Below are 7,401 nucleotides of genomic sequence, written 5' to 3' on the forward strand. Positions count from 1 at the left end.
GGGAGGGGGCAGGGCTGCAGGAAGAGCTGCAGGGGCAGACAGCTGAAGAGAAGTGGGGGGAGGAGAGACAGGACACCCCTGCTGGAGGAACCCCCTCAGCAAGGCCCCCCTGGACCGTCATGTCATCTGCCCCCCACTAAGTCTGGTCCTGTCCTGCTCTTCACAATGAGAACAGCGCTGGGCTCTCTGCCAGCGAGCTCTCCCTGCGCCCTGCTAGGGGCTCCATCTCCTGTATCCGTCTGCGGCTAGTAGGGGGGTGATGGATCTGCTGGGAGAGACAAGGGGCTCTCGCTTCGTCCCCTCACCCTGGCATTTCCTGGATGCTGTGAATGGGGTGGAGGTGGGACTCCTGCCTGTGAGCCACCCAGAGCTTCCCTTTGATTGGCTCCTTTCCCCCCATGAGTGGTGGGGTTGTGACGGGGGCAGCAGGTACTGAGTGTTGGACTCTTGCTCTTTCAGGGGCCGGTGACCTTCGAGGAGGTGGCTGTGTATTTCACCAGGTAAGAGTGGGCTCTGCTGGACCCCGCTCAGAGAGCCCTCTGCAGAGACGTCATGCAGGAGAACTATGAGACGGTGGTCTTGCTGGGTGAGGAGTCCTGTCCCCTCGGTTATTAGAAGCTGTGGGGGCTCTAAAAAATCTGAGCAGTGATAACTTTATACCTTTAATTGTCATACAAGTTTTGACAAGTTCCCTTGCCCCACTTTTTTTGCCTTATCTCCCACCCACTAAAATAATTTTTGGACATGTGCCTTTTTGGTGCCAACAGTCATTTTAAAATTGCATTTAATGTATCTGTAAACGGGCTACTCACCACCGCGGCGCCTCATGCTGGTTTTTCCGGGGAATTAGCTCTTTTCCAGCCCGGAGCGCCCTCTGCAGGCCGGTGATCCCCCTTTTTCCTATCGGCCCCGTGTCCCTCCCAGGACCCGGTGCCCCTTTTACTATAATTGGGTCTCCCCCTCCCAGGGGAGCCCCCACCCTACTATCCCCACTTTGCCTCAGTAGTGGCCACTGACAGTCATGGCTGAGCCCCACACCCTGGGGCAGACTGCAGTATCAGCCCACTCATCACAGGCAAAAGGGGGTTTGGACCTGCTGCTTTACCTACTCCTGGGTTGTCCCTTGCAACCCCCAGTACTTCTTGCCCTTTCCTAGGCCGCAGCCTGGGGCTTTCCAGGCTGGAGCTTCCCTAGCTCCTCAGCCCTTCCCCAGCCCTGCTTCACCATAGGTACCTTTTCAACCTCTAAGTAGCCAGGCCCATCTCCCTCTGGAAGCAGAGGGAGAGACTGACTGCTCCTGGCTTCCCTGCCTTCTTATAAGCCCCAGGGCTTCAGTTTGGGGCGTGGCCGCAGCTGCAGCCACTTCCTTAATCAGCCCAGCTTCCAGAGCCACGCCTCTCAAGCCCTGGCAGGCAGCATTTCAAGCCCCTCCGGGCAGGAGCAGGGTCCACCCTGCTACAGTATCCTTATAGGATACCTTAATAACTACATTAATCACTGTAGCTTTCATGCCGTTTCCTCATTTTAGGAGGAAAATATGCCACCTGTAGAATTCTAAATTGAGTTAATAGGTGTATGACTCATGCATGGCTTGTGTGACAGTCAGGTGAGCTCCTCTTTTGATAGGAGAGTGTATAATGTTGCCATTCTGGACCCCACGGGTGAAGGGAGAACAGAGCTATGGGAGAGGAGGAGAAGGGGGGAGTAGATAATTCTGGGGTGCCAGGACATGGGGAGGGCGTGTGCAGGGTTAGAGCTAAGAAGCAGCGGGGAGGGAGGAGGTTGTGAGAGAGGAGGAGGGAACACAAGAAGTTCCCAAGGTGGCTGGAGGTGGTGCCTGCTGAGAGTAAGGGCACTACGGGGCGGGGAGTGGGGGGGACGGGCACCCGGGAAGTGGGCTGGGTGGGTCAGTGGGAGGGAGGAGAGGTTTGGGGATCCAGAGCTCTGGGGGATCCCAGACCTTTAACCCCGAATCCCTACCCAAACCTTGTTGCTTTAGAGCCTCCACTCCAGTTTTCTTTCTGTTCAGTTTCACTTCATTATACATTCCCCCCCCCCAATATTATTATTATTATAACTCTTGACCTCCCTCTCCCGCTCATTACCCCCCTCCCCATATGACCTCCCCATCTCTATGCACAGTGACCCCGGCCTCCAACCCTGAGTCCTTGCTGCATCCTCCCTCCCACACCAGGGCCACCTCCCAGGCACCAATGGGCGCTTGGCTGATGATGTCACAGGGCGGTGGTGTAGCCTGTACAGTTTCTACACCTATAAGATTACAGGTTGGGGCACAACTTGCCCTTGTACAGGGCTACTCAAAGGTAATTGAGAAGATGGAATTTGGTGAAACACAGAAACGTGATTTAATCCAGACAGTTATAACTGAAATCATAGGCCAGGCTCAATACACGTAACGATTAAACTAAGGTAAGTACAGTAAAGAGGGTCTTGCCCTGTGCATACTTACAAGATACGGACACCCTTGGAAAGAAAGATCGACGGGCAAAGGAGACCATCAGAAGGGAGCCCTGCTTCAGTTTACACTGTCTCAGGGACCCGACAAAATGAAAAACTGGTAACTAGGAGAGGTATTTTATCCACTTCCTTAGGATGGCTATATACCATATCTGCTCCTTTTCTCTGACTACAAGAATGTCAATAGCTGCCCCAACCCATACGTGGCCTTTGGGACATCCATAATTAAGCATCAAGCATTAATACTCATGATTTACATCACTTATTAATTAATAATTCCAATCTATGAATGTGGTGCAACCTAATTGCTAAAGCCCACCCCAAACTTCCTTCTTTTCGGAAGAATTAGGGGCTGTTGCTCCTGAATTTTAGTGCTTAATTCCCCAGCCTTCTCCACACACTGGGGGAGTTTAATTCTCCCTCCCATTACACCTGAGTCACTAGATTTCCTAATTCCCCAAAATCTGCTTTTGCGATGCCACAGTTCTGGGGTAGCGAAACCTTTGACCTGCCTCCATGGTCTGCTCAAGGAATGGCCTCTCGGGTATCAGGCCTCTAGCCAGCCCCTCTCTATGGGTGGGGACCCACATGCCTCTCCTGTTTGACCAGGCTGTGAGGATTGCAGCTTGTCCTCCACTGTGTTCACTGGACTAACCTCCAGTTCCCGTGCTTTGCTTTCTCTCCAAGGGCTGTGAGCCGTGTGTGTGTGAGAGAGGCAGGAATTTTGGTGATGTCAATACACACCTCAGTTTCCCTCTGTGGTTGGTATTGCCATGATTATAAAGAGCAGGAGACATGAGGTGTTTTGTCACTGAGCTGTCATGGGGTGATATGAATGGGTCATTAAGGACAGGCTGGGACCAACCTACATCAGTGGAATACCTGACAGAGACAAGGGAATAATTGTCACCTGTCCATGGGAGGGTCTCAGCTTGGCTGAGTGAAACACACATGGACTCGTTATGTGCTTGGGAGCAGGAAGAACTGGGTTTGCAGATGCAGGGAGCTCTACTGGAGCAAAGACAAATGGACACGCTCAGTGAAAGGAAACCAAACTGTTTTCTACAGCAGCCTGGCTCAAGGGCATTGGCCAGTATGGACTATATCGTCGTCTTTGCTTCTCTGTGCTAATCTAAAGACGTTCAGTGCTGTATTTCAGTTGACTAATGAACCCTGCTATGTTTTAAAAGTCTGCCCAGTGTCACAGCACAAACTTGCTCTGTGCATTGACTGAGGAACAGTCTCTGAACAGGAATGTCATTCGGCTGGATCTGCTGGCAGAGCTCACAGGTTGAAATAGGAGTGTTGAAGCCAGAGGCTCAGTCTCAGGTGCTCAAGCTACATGGCCTGTCCTTGTGGAAGAGTGGGAGCCCTTGGGGGTCTAGTGCACTCAAGGGGCACCTCCCAAGGACAGTTTAAAAGCCAGGGCATTGCACAGATCCTGTGGATCCATGACAGTGTCAGTGTGCCTTATGGGGAAAAGATATAAAGCAAGAAAAGCATCAAAATTTTTCTTGGGAATCCCCGATCATTCCAAAGTATATTAAAAACCTTCTTTAAAAGCTTATGTCTGGGTTATCAGGTCATGTCAGTTTGTAGCCCAAAAAAGCCCTTCTCAGTCAGCTCAAACTCAGCTGTTTCTCCCCCAAAAGTCTGTCATCTTCAGTCTCCCGAAAGAGGTAAAATCAGTCACTGCCCCTTTCTGTGCGGGGCAAAGCTTCAGAAGATGGAGTTCTGCATAACCAACCTTGAGATCCAGCCTTAGTGACACCAGATTGCACAGGAAACCCATCCCCCCATCCCTCAGCCTCCTCGGTATCATCTGGCCCATCTCAGCACCACAGTCTGTGAAGTATTCGTGCTTTCAAGGGCTGGCTCAGAGATACAGATAACAGTCATAAGTAGGGCCAGTGTTTGCTGGCAGCGAAAACAGAGTAATTGACAAGCATGAGCAACATATAATCCTTTACAGCCGGAAAGTGCATTGGGGGGAGGGGACAGGAGCCAGCTGTGTGGGGAAGGTGGGGCCCAGACACTGGGCATTGAGAGCCTGGAGCCGGCTGTGTGCTGGGGAGACGGGACATGAGCCAGCTGTGTGCAGGGGAGAGGAGCAGGGGAGAGGTGCTGTGGACGCAGCCGAGAGCAGGTGCGAGCACCGTCTGCGCTGCAGCACGATCAGGGTGCCCAGCGTCCCACTGCCAAGTGCCCCGTCTCCCAAGGGGAAGCTCCAGTGTTTTTTCTGAGCCCAGACTTGTATGAGGAGGGAAGAAATTGGCAGCAAGTCTCAAAAGCAGCCAGCCCCCAGCCTCTGCCCCGTGCCATGGGGAGGAGTCAGGGGTCTCCAGGCAGAAATGTGGGGTTTGTGACCCTGCATCCCCAACCACCTTCTGTTCAGCTATTCTGGATACGAAGGGTGATTCCAGAAATGAAGAGTAATTTCAGGGGGAAATGCAGTAATAGCAGCAATTTCCGGAAAACACTGGCCCCAGTCATAACATTAAATACAATAGTCTCAAGTTCTATACCTGTGTTCATCAGATCTGTCCCTCTGCCTTCACATAGTTCACTCTGCTGGCGGGTTCCACCTCTTCCCTCATCTGTGTCTGTCTTGTCTAGTTAGACTGTAAATTCTTCAGGGCATGGGCCATCTTCTATTCTGGGTTTGTGCAGTGCCCAGCACAACAGGAGCCCGTGGTTCGTTGGCTCTTAGGCACTAAGGTCATGAATATGAGTTATAATAATAACTCTTCTGCCACTTTGAGCCAAGGAAGCCGGCCTTGGGGTGTTACGTCTTAAAAATGAGCTGGGGTTAAAACCATGGAATATTCCTTGTGACAAGTATCCCACAAATTCCACTGACCTCCCTTGTTTTCTTTCCCTTCCCAGGGTTTCCAGTTTCCAAACCTGATGTGATCTCGCAGCTGGAATGAGGGGAACAGCCGTGGGTCTCAGACCTCTATGGCTCTAGAAAAAAGTGCTCCCGAGAGCTGTCTGCACAGGTGAGGAATTGGGTGAACCATCTCAACAACTGTCTGTGAAGACAGGAAACCTTTGGGATGCCCTACAAAGACTCTCCAAGTTGTAAGTGCTCCAAGTTCAGAACTGTTCCCTGCAGATGTGACCTCCAGACTCACAGCTCTGCTGGTGCTGCTCACTCACAACCCACAGCCCCCTGTGCTCCCTCCAGCTCTGACGGTGCCCCTCACTCCCAACCCGCAGCCCCTGCCATCCCAGTCCTGACCTCCAGACTCACAGCTCTGCTGGTGCCCCTCACTGCCGACCCGCAGCCCCTGCGCTCCCTCCAGTTCTAACGGTGCCCCTCACTCCCGACCCGCAGCCCCTGCCAGCCCAGTCCTGACCTCCATACTCACAGTTCTGCTGGTGCCCCTCACTCCCGACCCGCAGCCCCCTGCACTCCCTCCAGCTCTGACGGTGCCCCTCACTCCCGACCCGCAGCCCCTGCTATCCCAGTCCTGACCTCCAGACTCACAGTTCTGCTGGTGCCCCTCACTCCCGACCCGCAGCCCCTGCCATCCCAGTCCTGACCTCCAGACTCACAGCTCTGCTGGTGCCCCTCACTCCCGACCCGCAGCCCCCTGAGTTCCCCCCAGCTCTAGTGGTGCCCCTCACTCCTGACCCGCAGCCCCTGCTATCCCAGTCCTGACCTCCAGACTCACAGCTCTCCTGGTGCCCCTCACTCCCGACCCGCAGCCCCCTGCGCTCCTCCAGCTCTGCTGGTGCACCTCACTCCCGACCCACAGCCCCCTGGACTCCCTGCTGAGTTCCTCAGTCACTGTGCTGCCGGTGCCCCTCACTCCCGACCTGCAGCCCCTGCTATCCCAGTCCTGACCTCCAGACTCACAGCTCTGCTGGTGCCCCTCACTCCCGACCCACAGCCCTCTGGGCTTCCCCCAGCTCTACCAGTGCCCCTCACTCCCGACCCGCAGCCCCTGCTATCCCATTCCTGACCTCCTGTGACGTTATGAGTGTAATATATTTCATTGAAAGGTGACAGGGCCAGAAAGAGTTAATTAACTCACCTCACCCACTGACCTGACCCATGGGTGAACCTTGAGGGCTGGTTAGGAAGATCTGTAAATGAACAGAGCTTTGAAATGCAAGTCTGCATTGTTAGAGGTAGAAGGGGAGATGTTTGCTCAGGTCTTGTGATGTAAGCAAACAAGGCTTGTCTATTGCTGTAGTTTTCATTCAAAGATCAAAAAAGGAATATTAACATTTATGATGATACTTGAGTGAAATAGTATTATTGTCTCTGTGTCTCTTTGAAGGTTGTGCTAACCTGGATCTGAACTGTTTAATGGGTAAATTACCCTCTGCTAATTGCCAAGATGTTTGGGGTAAAGAGTTAAGCCTGTTGTTTTCTCAGGCTGAAAGGCTGCTGGAAATGTATAAGAACCCTGGGACATGATCCTGCTTCATCTCAGATCTGCGTTCAGTTTCAAGAGAGGGAACTCTTAAGCCATAAGGATTGAGATCCCGAGTCACTGACTGGAGTCACCCTGAATATGGACATTGGACTGTAACCTCTGGACTATTTCTAAAAGGACTTTTGGCAACTACAAGCTCATCTCTGCTATGCATCTGAACCTCAAGAATTGAATTCAAGTCTGTCTGTATATTGATCTTTTAACCAACACTCTCCCTCTCTCTTTTCTTATTTAATAAATTTTAGCTTAGTTAATAAGAATTGGCTGTAGCGTGTATTTTGGGTAAGATCTAAGTTATAATTGAACCTGGGTATGTGGCTGATCCTTTGGGATTGGAAAAACCTTTTCTTTGATGTGATGAGATCAGATTTTCAGGAATCATCATCATATCTGACGTGTGTGTCTGGACGGAGGCCTGAGGCTGGGCACTTCAAGGGAACTGCGTGGTTTGGATTCTGAGTAACCAGTGAGGTGC

At 52.2% G+C, this 7,401-nt stretch overlaps 1 long non-coding RNA gene across 1 annotated transcript; it reads left to right on the forward strand.

The window, feature by feature from the left end:
- The first annotated feature begins 535 nt into the window (after positions 1-535).
- LOC120375872 lies at positions 536-7,060 on the forward strand. Its single transcript, XR_005586853.1, has 3 exons — positions 536-586; positions 5,365-5,477; positions 6,768-7,060. It is a non-coding gene; the product is annotated as an uncharacterized LOC120375872 (long non-coding RNA).
- The last annotated feature ends 341 nt before the right edge of the window (positions 7,061-7,401 follow it).

The sequence above is a fragment of the Mauremys reevesii genome, linkage group 12, assembly GCF_016161935.1.
Source record: "Mauremys reevesii isolate NIE-2019 linkage group 12, ASM1616193v1, whole genome shotgun sequence".
Classification (NCBI taxonomy): Eukaryota; Metazoa; Chordata; order Testudines; family Geoemydidae; genus Mauremys; species Mauremys reevesii.